The sequence below is a fragment of the Jaculus jaculus genome, chromosome 6, assembly GCF_020740685.1.
Source record: "Jaculus jaculus isolate mJacJac1 chromosome 6, mJacJac1.mat.Y.cur, whole genome shotgun sequence".
Lineage (NCBI taxonomy): Eukaryota > Metazoa > Chordata > Mammalia > Rodentia > Dipodidae > Jaculus > Jaculus jaculus.
The window spans coordinates 138,050,518-138,065,440 of NC_059107.1; the positions used below are offsets into that span (position 1 = coordinate 138,050,518).

General features: G+C 44.9%; 1 protein-coding gene across 3 annotated transcripts in view; it reads right to left on the minus strand.

Moving 5' to 3' along the window:
• Tmcc3 (transmembrane and coiled-coil domain family 3) overlaps positions 1-14,923 on the minus strand; it is a 347,661-nt gene that overhangs the window by 251,687 nt on the left and 81,051 nt on the right. The gene's annotated exons all lie outside the window — the stretch shown is intronic.

Below are 14,923 nucleotides of genomic sequence, written 5' to 3' on the forward strand. Positions count from 1 at the left end.
CATACATGTATACATCACAAGAATTTTAAAATTGAAAAGTGGTGGGCTGGACAGATTGCTCAGTGGCTAAAGGCACTTGCATATAAACCCTAACTGCCTGGGCTCAATTCCCCAGTACCCATGTGAAGCCAGATACACAAAGTGGCACATGCATCTGAAGTTCATTTTCAGTGGCCCTGGAATGCTCATACTTTCTCTCTCCCTCCCTCTCTCTCTCTCTTTCTCTCTCTTTCTCTCCCCCACCCCCATAAATAAAATAAAAAGTTGAGTGTCAAAGCAATGGACTTATCTGTATAAACTTTTAAGATCATAACACAGAAAACATTAGAAGGGAAACCAAAAATTCAACATAGTTCTATTACAGGAATTTAAATTTTATTATATTTACCTATATTTTAATATTTATCTGAGTATATATTATCTCTTATAGTGAGAATTACAAACATTAAAGAAAAATTTAGGGTCTGTTTCTCCTACAGCTTTCATCTTTTTGTCAAAGTGACAGCCACCTACAATCCATCACATTTTCAAAAGGACATTACACAAGGAATGTGTCTGAAGGGAGGTGACTGACAGGCTGGCAAAGGGCCCAGATGCACAAAGTGGTACATGCATTTAGAGATGGTTTGCAGTAGTAAGGGGCTCTGGCATACCCATTCTTTCTCTATCGTTCTCTTTTTCTTTCTCCCTCTCTTTCTCTCTCCCCTCTCTGCTTGAAAATAAGCAAATGAAAATCTATTTTCTTGAATAATGGCACATCCAGAAGCCATCGACTGTTACTAGAAAATTTTCAGTGCCAGGGATGGGATACCTTCCAGTGAGTTGTTGGCCAGGGAGGTCCCTGTTGCCTCCAAAACATTATAGGGTATTGCCAAAGCCCTTGGTTTCCTGTGAGAAAGAGACGGTAAGACCCTATTGCTGAAGACTTCATATGCCTGAGCAGCAAAGTCACTGAGAAATCAAGCTGGTGCTGAGCAGAAAACCTTCTCCCTGTAGACCAGCCAACTAAAACTGGAAAATGCTGCACTCTATGCAGCCCTATGGGAAACAGAAGTCATCAGTGTTGAAAACAGTGTTCACTGGAAGCCTCAAGTTTGGCCAGACAGGCCAAATGACTGAACGAGTGCAATAGTGGCGTGTCTGCTCTGGCAGAAACCAACTGCTCTCTAATTGGACCAAAGGCCTGCTCTATGGGAGGGAATACATGGCTGGTACTGAAAACCTAATCAAAAGCCTATGGCAGAGGAGGTCATGAGCCTTAGGGGCATAAAGCCTGCTCTTGTCTGGATAAATGCATATATTATTCTCACCAAATTGCCCTGAAAGCACTACATTTATGTTCATATTCATATATTAATGCTACTTTCACTTCTGGTTAGAGAAGCTTCTCTTTTCAGATGGCAATGACCACTGGGTGACCCAAAAGGCAACAAAGTGCTGAGAAGAAGGAAGGGAGGAGTGTCCAGCACTGAAACATCTCTATCACACCCTCCAAGGCTCAGGGTCCATTGTGGAAGAGGTGGTGGAAAGAATGTAAGAGCCAAGGAAGGATATAGAAGTTGTCAATAAAAATATATATTAAAAATATTTAGAATAAATAAATGAAAACAAGGCCCACATGGAGGGGCCAAAGGAGCAGGGATGTGAACCTTGAGAAAGACTGGTGAATCCAGCAGCTAGCTTGGAAAGCCTGTCACATATAAGGGCCTCCTCTTGCCCTACAAGACTCCAGAAGTCAGAACTAAGTAAGACCAGTGAATGAGAGTCACAAGGAAAAGAGAGCGGGCAGGGGAAGATCACAGCTCAAGAAGCAAGCAAGCTGAGAAGCCCTGCTGCCTTCCTGACAGCAGAAAAGGGGCCCCACAATCACTCTGTGGGCATCTGGGCAATGGCACAGGGCTGCCTGAAGCTGTCTTGCTAACCTCACACACCAGCCTACTCCGTGGACAAGCCGAGTCAGGACCTCATGCCAGCCTGCTTTCCTCTGATTCCTCTTTCTTGTCCTCTGCCAAGCTTCCCACAATATGCATTAATGGTCCACGTTTCTCCACTTTTTTTACACACGCCTGTATTCAAGTTCAGGTCAAGTTTGGATCAGATGGTCCCATAAACTCAGGTGTTTGGAAAGTTTGGTCCCCAGCGAGTGGCAACTTGGGAGGCGGAGCCCTGTTAGAGGAAGAATGTTGCTGGGGGCCAGGCTTTGGGCTGTTACACCCAGCACCCCCTTGCCAGAGCTCAGCTCATTCTCATGCTGCTGCGGCCACGTCTCCGCTCTGCCATCTTTTCCCTGCCATCCCGAAGCTTCCCCTTGAGACCGTCACCTGAAACACTCCCTTTCCTCCCATAAGCTGCTTGTGCTCATGTGTTCTGTTTTGTTTCGTTTTCCAGCAATGAGAAGGTAATTACTATAACACTTTCCTAGCTGACTTCTCTCTTTCTACTCTTGTCATTCCTGTTCTCCATCTTTTTGCTACATGGTCTCCAAAGTAGTGATTTTCCTAGAACAAAGTGAAAATAATGAATAGACAAGAAGACTCGAAATGGAGACTTGGCTTTGGTCTAGTCTGACCAGGGCCTCCTTCCCCAGCCTCCTTCAACAGTCATGCTCAGCTCTTCCCGTGCTAGGACATTAGCACATACTGACATGCCCCATCTGCCCTGACCTTTCTGCTACTGAAACCTCAGTTATCAGTCCCCAGTTTTAATCCTGTGAGGAAGTCTTCATGCCCAAGGAGCCTGTAAGTGGCTAATATGACTTTGTGACCTAGCCACCTCTATCCAGCCTATTCTCACTGCCTCTGGTCTCCTCATTGAGCAGAAACCTCCACGTTTCTAGCCAGCACCAGCATCTCCGGGCGCCTCACTCATTACCCATGCTGCTTCTCTGCCTGGAATAATCTTTTTGTGATTAAGTCCAATCATGCTCAGAGCCCAGCCTGTTTCCTCTGACTTCCAAATATTGGGTTAGACCCTCTCCTGTGTGTGTGTCCAACATCTATAAACATTCCAGCAATGCGCTTTTGTATTTAATTATATTCTTGCTATTTGGTAAACTACACAAAGGCAGAGGTTACATCTTTATTGCTCAAAACTATTGAATAAAATGAGTTTATGTTCACTCCCCCCACCCATGAATGGCAAATAAGATTTTTCTAAAAAAAATAGACAAATAATAATAGATTGCCATGGGACATATTCTAACGAGTGGTATTTTCTTCCTAGTATAATGAAGCAAATCTAGGCTTCACTCAATTCCCCTGTCCTATGCAAAGGTTCATGCGTTGTCACTTTTATTTTTACTGCAGGCACTGTAAACTATCCTTTATCAACACTTAGATACCCAGGGGCAATCTTAAGTCCATGCACAAAAAGATCGATAGGTACTAAATAGACTAAAAAGATGTGTAATATTGAATTCATAAAGTGGCAAGGTATAAAGGAAAAATAAATCAAGAAGATACTGGAGGACACAAGACTAATAAGCAAAAAATAAATCTTCCACAGTCTGCTTCCCCCAAAGGCATGAACAGTTCCTGCTAATTTGATGGAAGTGATTCATGAGAAAAACCTTTAGAATTTGAGGGCCAGAGCCCTGGATTCAGGATAGAAATGCAATAAGCAAAGCCCAGGAGGCAGGGCCTCTGCCTCTGTCGGAGTTAGGTCCTTGTCAGCTGAGATGCTGGGCAAGTCTCAGGTCGTTTCTGAATTTCAACTCTTTACCTAACAGAGCTAGGTTGGCTGATGTGCAAGAAAGCTCCTGGCTTCTTCCTGTCTTTTCTTGGGGTCAGAACCAGATTTTCAGCTGTGCACATTCATGTCCCGTGAAGCCATTACACTTGGCCCACCTCTGCAACCAGATGGCCAGGGAGACAGAAACAGGCCCGGAGGGTGGGTTCTATAGGAGGTCCTGGAGGAAGAGCCCACACCATCCTCCTCCCCACCACTGGGCACTCTGACGAGACGACCCAAGTCCTTTTGGAATGTAAAGGCACAGGTGAGTGATATGCAGTGTCCATGGGGAAAACGGATGCCAGGGCCTGGGTCCCTAGGAACCTTAGGGAGGTGCCATGACTATGAGGTGGCCTGCTTCTGAACTCCTCCAAACACAAGGAACAATTCTGCCATGCCACTCTGTTCTGCAGGACTTTGTGAGTGAGGCTTGCGTTACTACTCAGCCTGAGTTGGCCTGTTTCAGGCTGGGGTCCTTATCCTTTCTTATGGAGTGAGTTACTTCATCCTGGAACCCTTGTCATGTCAGCTCAACAAACAGCTCAACACACTGGGATTTGGTCTGAGAAGACCTGAGTCTCCATCTAATCTTGGGCAGGTTGCTCAAATTTTCTGTCCACACCACGAAGACGCCTTTCTTTCCTCCAATTTCCCCAGGAGAGAGCGCAGGTTCCGGAGTCACCTGCAGATTCCCATCACCTCATGGCTGGGAGATCTTAGCCTCTCTCGGTATCTTTGGAACATCAGGATCCGATGATGTTTGCGCAGGAAGCAGTGAACGCAGATGCTGGCTTCTGTACCCCACCACAGACAGTAATGACTGTCATCTCCTTTTTCTTCTTGCGTTACTAAGTGAAATGGCAACAACCCACCATCACCGGGCACTTGGGGTTCCGGGCACTGTCCAAACACCTCTCACGCATGAAGCCACTTCTTCACAAAAACATGGTAAGAACGACTGTTGCTTCCACTTTTACAGACCAGGATTCTAAGGCACAAACTGTCAACTACCTTGCTAAGATCACACAGCCAGAAAAAGGAGCCGTGCCCTCTGACTCCAGAGCCCTTGCTCTTCATTGCCAGATGGCAAATACTGCTTGTTGCCCGTGGGTAGTGTTGTGTCTCCCCAAACAACCCGGAAACCTACTCGGGCCTCAGCCTGTTTTCACATTCATTTCAGTGTCCTTGCTGGCAGTTGGCAGGGATTTGTGCCCACCACAGGCTTTCCGAGATGCTGCAAAAACTGATGGCAGACAAATACCCATTTTTTGAAACATCTATATTGTCAGAGGACCTTGAAGAAGACCATCTGTCTGTTGAACTGAGGTGTTCCTGAACCAAGACACACAGAGCTCCTGTCACAGGGAATGGATAAGTCCCTCATACCCAAAAGACATGTCTTGAGTCTTCCGAGTTAGACCCTGGAAGTCTTGAACTCTGAGAATAATTCTGGCCGATGCTTACATGCTTCCAGACTCTGAACCGCCTAGGGGTGAGGCCTTTGCCATTTACTCAAATTAAGAGACCTATCAGACTGAATAAAAAGTGCCATAGGGAGCTGGGTATGGTGGCACACACCTTTAATCCCAGAACTTGGGAGGCAGAGGTAGGAGGATCGCTGTGAGTTCGAAGCCACCCTGAGACTACATAGTGAGTTCCAGGTCAGCCTGGAATAGAGTGAGACCCTACCTTGAAAAAAAAAAGTGCCACAGGGGGCTGGAGAGATGACTTAGCAGTTAAGTGTTTGCTTGTGAAGCCTACGGACCCCAGTTCAAGGCTCAATTCCCCAGGACCCACATAAGCCAGATGCACAAGGTGGCGCATGCATCTGGAGTTCATTTGCAGTGGCTGGAGGCCCTGGCATGCTCTCTCTCTCTCTCTTTCTCTCTATTGCTCTCTCTCCCCATCTTTTTCTCTCTATCACTCTCAAATAAATAAATAAAAATAAACAAAAAAAAATTTTTTTTTTTGTTTTTCAAGACAGGGTCTCACACTGGTCCCCGCTGACCTGGAATTCACTATGTAGTCTCAGGGTGGCCTCGAACTCTCAGCAATCCTCATACCTCTGCCTCCCAAGTGCTGGGATTAAAGGCATGTGCCAACACACCCAGCCCCCCCAAATTTTTTTGTTCATTTTTATTTATTTATTTATTTAAGAGTGGCAGACAGAGAGAGAAAGCGGCAGATAGAGACAGAGAGAGAATTGGCATGCCAGGGCCTCCAGCCACTGAAAATGAACTCCAGATGTGTGCGTCCCTTGTGCATCTGGCTAACGTGGGTTCTGGGGAATCGTGCCTTGAACCTAGGTCCTTAGGCTTCATAGGCAAGCGCTTAACCACTAAGCCATCTCTCCAGCCCCCCCCAAAAAATTTTTTTTGCTAAGTTGCCACAGGTTGCTGGTCTACAGAGAGCCAGCATTCCCTACTGGTGCTGCCAGTATCACCTATAACTCCACTATTCATGTGGCTCTCATGTTAAATATATCACTACAGGGGCTGGAGACATGACTTAGCAGTTAAGGCATTTGCCTGTAAAGCCAAAGGATTCTGGTTCAACTCTCCAGGACCCACATAAGCTGGATGTGCAAGCAGGTGTATGCATCTGGAATTCGTTTGCAGTGGCTGCAGGCCCTAGCATGCCCATTCTCTCTCTCCCTCTCTTTGCCTCAATCCCCCCCCCCTCAAATAAATAAATAAAAATGAAGTTTTTAAAAAAGTCCCATGGGGGCTGGAGAGATGGCTTAGCGGCTAAGCGCTTGCCTGTGAAGCCTAAGGACCCCGGTTCAAGGCTCGGTTCCCCAGGTCCCACGTTAGCCAGATGCACAAGGGGGCGCATGCATCTGGAGTTCGTTTGCAGAGGCTGGAAGCCCTGGCGTGCCCATTCTCTCTCTCTCCCTCTATCTGTCTTTCTCTCTGTGTCTGTCACTCTCAAATAAATAAATAAATAATTTAAAAAAAAAAAGTCCCATGGGAAACATGTCAGGGCCGTACAGGACATGTACCAGATTGGGAAATATATATATAAATAATCACTACACAAATGAGGTTAGGTGCCAGGAATGCAGATGATATGATACAAACCTCATTAGCACAGCGCCCGGTCATTTAGACCAAGCAACCTTTCTCAGAGCTGAATTTTATTTTTCTATTATTGATAAAGAAAAATGGGGCTGAAGAGATGGCTCAGCAGTTAAAGCACTTGCCTACAAAGCCTAATGACCTGGGTTCAGTTCCCCAGTCCCCACATAAAGCCAGATGCACAAAGTGGCGTGTGCATCTGAACTTCATTTGCAATGGCTACAGACTCTGGTGCACCCATACTCATTCATTCTTTCTCATTCTCCCCCCTCTCAAATAGAGGGGCTCAGCAGTTAAGGTACTTGACTGCAAAGCCTAAGGACCTGGGTTTGATTCCCCAGAACCCATGTAAAGCCAGCTGCACAAGGTGGCACAGGCATTTGGAGTTTATCTGTAGTTGTTCGAGGCCCTGACATACCCATTCTCTTTCTCTATCTGCATTTCTCTCAAATCAATAAAAATTAAATTAAGAAGGGGGGCTGGAGCTGGAGAGATGGCTTAGTGACTAAGGTGCTTGCCTGCAAAGCCAAAGGACCTCAGTTCGATTCCCCAGTACCCACGTACACCAGATGCATAAGGTGGCACATGCATCTGGAGTTTGTTTGCAGTGGCTGGAAGCCCTGGCATGCCCATTCATTCTCTCTCTCTCTCCCCTTCTTTCTCTCTCTCAAATAAATAAAATAAAATAAGATAAAATAAAATAAAGGAGCCAGGCATGGTGGCACACACCTTTAATCCCAGCACTTGGGAGGCAGAGGTAGGAAGATCATCATGAGTTCTAGGCCACCCTAAGACTACATAGTGAATTCCAGGTCAGCCTGAGTTAGAGTGAGACACTACCTCAGAAAACTAAAATAAAGGGAGGCTAGAGAAATGAGTCAGCAATTAAGGCACTTGCCTGCAAATCCTAACCACCCAGGTTCGATTCCCCAGAAGCCATGTAAAGCCAGATGCACAAGGTGGCACAGGTGTCTGGAGTTCATTTGCAGTGGCTAGAGGTCGTGATGTACCCATATTCATTCTCTCTCTCTCTCTTTCTCTCCATCTCAAATACATAAACACATACATTAATTAATTAAATATATTTAAAAAAGAAAAACAATAGGAAAAATATAGCCCAAAAGATGAATCTGTTCAATCTACTAATATTTACTATAAATCTATTTTGTGCCAGCACTGTGATAATAGTCACAGACATTATTTTGTGTGATTCTCATTACGAGAACACCATAGTGGAGGAAGTAATGTCACCTTCTTAAAACAAGTTACAAGTCTGGACAATTAAAATATGAGAGCTGAAGAAATGGTTTAGTGGTTAAGGTACTTGCCTGTGAAGACTAAGGAACCCGGTTTAAGTCCCCACTACCCATATAAGGCAGATGCCCAAAGTGGTGCATGTGTCTGGAGTTTGTTTCCAGTGGCTAGAGGCCCTGGCATGCCCATTTTCTCTCTCTCAAATAGATTAAAAAAAAATAAGATATGGTTTATTCCCCAAAATGGGATGCTCTGCAACTGTAATAAAACCAATGAGGTAGATCAGTTGGTGCCAGAGTGTTAATAGGAATGACTGCTGAATGAGAAGAGCAAGAGATGGACCCCTCTTTATAGCACACCCTGGTATTAAAAGCAAGAAATGATGGTAATGATACACACATGCATCAGGGGAGATGCAGGAGAAAATCTCAGGGAAGAAAATCAAGAAATCCTGATGGTCTGGGATAAGGAAGACACTCAATTTTCACTATAATTTTATAAGGTGAAATCCACTATTTTTTCATATTGTTTACATACTATTAAACCTGATTAAAAGAAGCTAGTATTGCCGATAATTTACTGGTTCTTGCCTACCACACTGCACATACATGAAATTTCTGTGTTTACTGCATGAATGTGACTCTATTCCTTACTGTTTAAATATGTTGATTCTCTATTCAATATTTTCTGTTCAATGCATCAGGGTACACCTTAAAACACCATCAGGTAAGTTTGGGTTTGTATAGTGCTTAAAGAAATACAAATACAACAATTTTGCAATCTCTTCCATACTATTCCATTTTCCCTTTATGCTCTCTAACCTCTTCTTGCTGAAGCTCTGCATGCATGTATGTGCGCGTGCACGCGCACACACACACACACACACACACACACACACACACACACACACACACAGCGACAGGGAGATGGAACAGGGAATTAGAATGAGGGATGCTTTCTCTCTGCTGCTACAGGTTCAAATTGATCAATAACCTTTACCCACATGCTGATTCAAGGAAAGCTAATAGATAACCACTTAATTAGCACTACCAATTACTTTTCCAAGTATATTTCGAGACCTGGTGAAGACTCGCTTGAAAAGAACTGCACTATCATTAACAGTAACCACAAATCCGTTCTCATTAGCCAGAGGACCCCTTAAGCATCCCGAAGCTCTCTCCATCCCGGACCCATGGATGAAGTTGGGTTCTTAGGTATACCCGGCACGTCCAGCTGCTTCCTCCACAGCTCTCTCCCTGCGTGAGTGATGGCAAGCTGGGGAATTGGAAACTGACAGTTTTGTTTTCTTAGTGCTGATAAAGGGGAACAAATTATGTATTTGCCCTGAGTGTACAGGCGTACTGTTCTGAGTTATTTTGTTGGCATTTCCCCCCAGTAGCAGCAACTAGGAAGAGGGAAAAAAAATGACATTTGGCAACTTCTTTAGGGGAAATCTTAACAGATTTGTGGGTATAACTCTTCAATCTGTTACATAAATAAACCCCAAGCAATGACATCAATTAAAAGTCTTTTTAAAGATAGTTCTGACAAAAGCAATACCCTGGAAGCTATGGTCCCGATATTGTAAAAATCACAAGAGCCACCATGTATGAAGCACTTCTATGCACTGGTAAGGTGTAAAGTGCTTTAAAAGAACACAGTGGTTTGTCACAGCTCCACAGTGTCATTACCACCTCTGTTTTGCAGGTAAACACAGATTCACTAAGATGAATTAGCAAGTAGAGGAATTGAGATTTGAATCTCGTCCCTGAAAACATTAAAGCAGAGCTATAAAGTACTCAGATGGGTAGTGTTCCATCTCTGCCCAACAAGCTCATGAGGGAGAGAACGGCATTACTGATCATGTCAATCTAGGAATTCTGGCTTTGCCGTCCTGACTCTGTCATAAACAAGCTGGTTCTCATCACTCTACCTGCACATGGTGTGTCTTGCACCCCTATGGGAAGCAGCAACCACACTTGGCTCTAAAACTGTGAGGACAAGTGCATGGAGACAATTTCACTGGAATAGTAAAATCAGAAAAAGTCTAATCTAAGCCACATGATGTACAATGAGCACATGACATGTACTTTAGACAGAAAAGCCCTGACAGATGGCATTAATTGGCAGCCAGCTTCCAGTATAATTGTACCAATAACCTCTAGTGGCCATTGCTAGATCAGATGGTCAGTTTTGGGTCATCTTAGTTAGCTGGGTCAGCAGTACTGGACAGTTAACATGCCCTCATCTTGACCAGACACCATTCTCTACTGAATTGTCCTACATCTCTGTAGTGGTTTGATACAGGCTTAGTTGTTCTGGATGCTAGGTTCCCCACTGATGGCACTTGGAAATTAAAGTCTCCTGGAAGCAGTGCATTGTTGGGGGGTGGGCTTATAGGTGTTATATCCCGTTACCCCATGCCAGTGTTTGGCACACTCTCCTGTTGCTATGGTCCACCTGATGTTGACCAGATGGTCATGTTCCACCCTCTGCTTATGTTGTCATTTTGTCTGCCATCATAGAGCTTCCCCCCTCAAGCCTGTAAGCCAAAATAAACCTCTTTTTTTTCCCACAAGCTGCTCTTGGTTGGGTGATTTCTACCAGCAATGTGAACCGGACTGCAACAGTAAAGTGTTACCAAGGAGTGGGTTTGCTGCTAGACACCTGACTGTGTGGCTTTGGCCTTTTGGAGCTGATTTTCAAGAGGAATGTGGAAGGATTTGAAACCTTGGCCTAAGAGACGCCTTGCAGTGCTGTAAGTACAGCTTGATGGACTATTCTGGTCAGAGTTGAAAGACCTGAATGCAGTAAGAACTATGGACTGTGAGGTTTGGCATGTGAGGGTGAGAAAGAGCTTTGCCTGGACTGCGCTAGAAGCAGTTTGTGTGAAATGCTTGCTGTTATGCCTATGTCCTGAGAAGTCGCGCAGGGTTGCTTTGTGTAGAAATGAACTGGTGTGAGCAGAGGGATATGGCACAGAAAGAAAAATCTTTGGCTGAATTGCTACCCGTTCAGCTGCAATTGAGAGACTACAACCTTTGAGATTGGGCCAGCTGACCTGCACTGGGGCAACAGGAAGAATGTAGACTCTTTAGAAGGGGCCTGAGTGCTCAAGGACTGTCCTGTTCTTCAAAGTCTGCTTTATTCCCCCCTGGATTAACAAATTGGCACCCTACCTGGTATTGTGGGGTATAAGAAATGCAAGAAAGAGAGGGTCACTGAGTTTGCAACACGGTCTTGTGTTTTGGAAATGGCCATGGGCAGGTGTGAAGCAGGTTTGCTGGTTGCCTGCATGGAGACCCCATGGGGCCATGAGGATGAACTGTGGGTTGCAGTGGAGATCCAGAGGAAATGCCAGGAACATGAGATGGTTGCTAAGGAAAGCTGTCAGCCTCAATGAAGTTTTCCGGGATTGTGAGTAGCCTAGCTGGAGGGGCGGAATTGGAACTCCAGAGACTTGTTGCTGGCTAGAATTATTGGACTTGGAGATTTGTCACTGGCTAGAGTTGTTCTACTTGAAGCTACAGAGTTTGATGTTTGCCCTGGTTGTTTTGAATCTTTTTTTTTTTTGTGGACCCCAGGAGGTTTATTGTCACCCCCCAGTTCCCACCCCACCCAATAATTATACAAAAGTAATAAAAATGCCCATTCCCCATCCCCATTCATCCCAGAAAAATGCCATAATTTATGCAGAAAAAACACAGTCCAAGGCAGCTGGCAGCCTCAGCCCATCTTCTTCCAGATAGTGAGTGAAGCAGTGAGGAGTCCAGCCACAAAGATGGTCACTGTCTGCCACGTGGGAGTCCCAAAGTATGAGAGGAGTCCATCACAGCCACCCTGGTCTTGGATCCAGACCAGCAGTGTTTTGAATCTTATATTGGCTGAATATTTCTTTGCTATGCCAGTGCTATCTTTTACAGTGTGAATGTTTATTCTGTGCCATTATGGTTTGGGGGGGATTTTTTTGTATTATGGCTTTGTTAAAAGACCTTGGATTATAGAGATGTTTGAACATTAGTATGATTGATAAAAAATGTGATGACTTTGAAAGTTACGCTGAATGTATTGCGTTTTACATGATGAAAGGTTAACAGTTTATGGAGGCCAGGGGCGGAATGTGGTGGTTTGATACAGGTGTCCCCCAAAACTTAGGTGTTCTGAATGCTAGGTTCCCTACTGATGGCAATTGGAAATTAAAGCCTCCTGGAGGCGGTGTATTTTGGGGGGCAGGCTTATGGTTGTTATAGCCAGTTTCCCCATGCCAGTGTTTAGCACACTCTCATGTTGCTATGATCCACCTGTTGTTGGCCAGGAGGTGATGTCCACCCTCTGCTCGTGACATTGTTTCCCCTGCCATCGTGGAGCTTCCCCTCGAGCCTGTAAGCCAAAATAAATCTCTTTTTGCCCACAAGCTGCTCGTGGTCGGGTGATTTCTGCAGCAATGCGAACGTGACTGCAACACCATCCCAGATTGCTCCTGCCCCGTCTCCTGTGCTGCGGCATCATCTTCTCCATAGCCCCTGGAGGGCCTAGGACTAAGGCCGAGACCTCTTGTCTCGACTAATTCTCATCTAGTTTTGTACATTTAAATGCAATCTGCATGCTGAAGACTCCCTAATGTGTATCTCCATCTCAGACACAAACATTGTCCTCAGCTGCCTATTTTGTTGCTGGAATGGTCAATGAACAAATTATACCCTAAAATAAACTCCTATATCCCCCTCAACTCTGGCCTCAGGAAAGAACCATTTCAATTAGTGAGTATTTGGTTCTCACAGGTGCTCAGGGCCAAGGGGAATCCTTAATTCCCACCTGAACAAGGGTTTAGGACAAAGTGTTCCCAGGATGTAAAAATCCCCATCACCCTCAGTTATATCTTATTGTTTGTTTTTTTTGTTTATTGTTTTATTTTCTTGTTTATTGAGGTAGGGTCTCACTCTGGTCCAGGCTATGTAGCCTCAGGGTGGCCTCGAACTCACGGCGATCCTCCTACCTCTGCCTCCCGAGTACTGGGATTAAAGTCATGTGCCACCATGCCCAGCTACCCTCAGTGCTCTCTTGATCCCATCTCTGTTCACCCGTTTCCCTGCCTGCAGCCAGCACCACTTGCCCACACAGTGTTCCCTCTTCTTGGACCACATCCCCCCATCTGTATGCTGTTCCTCTCTCACTTGTCTCGGGATTTATTCACATATTACCTTGTCAGTGAGGCCCTTGTCTGATGATGTTCTTATAATTGCAATCTGCTCTTCAAAGTACTTTATCTCTTCCCCTACTTGGATTTTGTGCTATAAAATGTCACTATCAGAAACATAAAGACATATATAAAATGTCACTATCAGAAACATAAAGACATATATGTTAATATATGTATATTAACATTCCTCAATTAGAATGTAAAGTCCAGGAAGGTTTAGAAAGTGCTTGTGCATCTTGCTCATTATGGAATCTCCCACATATGGAAAAGGGTAGGCCTTCTATGGAGAACGATGATGTCATCTGTCAGCATCCACACATAGTCTGGGCACCTCAGGGTGTTCATAGCAATTTCTCTGGGAGAACTAAGTGGTGATAAAATGTCTGTCTCAAAAACTAGTCTCCTCTCATCTTAAAATAGTGGCCATTTGGGGGTTCAAGGAGAAGCGTATTTCGTGTTCCACTTGGACATCATTGTCCTACATAGTCAGGAGGAAACATGTAATCTCTAAGAACAACTTTGAAACTAGAATTGGCATGTTAACATGTAGAATACTTCTTAACATATGAGTGACATATAATGATGTTTTTGTTGGCTTTTTCAATTTTGAAATCACCTACCATGATCTTGTAATGGCAAAAGGTGGTAAGTACATATATAACTCGAATAAAATATCTACATGACCAGCTCATGCAAAGAGGTGGTTCACTTTGACTGATAGTTCCAGAGGGTCTCAGTCTGTGCTCAAAGGACCCAGCTGCCTGAGGGCTTGTGGCAAAGTGAGACAGCCCAGCACAGAGCGCTGATGGAGCAGAGCTGCTCAACTCATGGGAGCCAGAAAGAAAGAGAAAAGCGACAAATCTCCGGGTCAGCTCTCTTCTTCAAGGGCACACCACAATGACAAGAAGCCCCCTCCCAGAAGGTCCCACCTTTAAACTTGCTACCGCCTCCCAATGGGACTAAGCTGGGGACTGAGAAGGCTTTAGCACACGGCCCTTTGGGAGACAGCCCGGGTCAAACTGTTCCAGGTGGATGGCCAGAGCTGAGGCACTAGCGCCAGGGAGTCAAGTCTAAGCCACAGTTGCCCCACGAGCCAGTCATGAGATCTTGCCAAGTTCTTTAGCTTCCCCAACCCCTGGTTTGCTCGCCTGGAAAGGGCACAAGGACACAGAACAGTCATCCAGTAAGACACTGTGAAGATGAAGAGATAAGGCACACACAAAATAGTTCACATGGGGCAAGCAGGAAGTCCTCAATGCAGGTATTCTATGATCACTGCTCATCAGACCTCTCCGGAAGGCTTTGGCTCGAAAATGTGAAGATCCTTATCATCCCAATCTCAACTCATGCCTGCCCCAGTGCAGTAATTCCCTTTGGGGGTTTATGTCTAATGAAACACATCCAGTTTGTAGCAGGGATAAGTAAATAAGATCACTTAAATGTCTTAACAAAATATACAAATATTCACTTTTTAAAAAATATATTTTGTCTATTTATTTGAGAGGGAGAGAAAGAGGAAGAGAGAGAGTGAGAATGGGTGCACCAGGGCCTCTAGCCACTGCAAACAAACTCCAGACACATGTGCCTCCTTATGCATCTGGCTTATGTGGGTCCTAAGGAATTGAACTGGGGTCCTTTGGCTTTGCAAGCAAATGCCTTAACT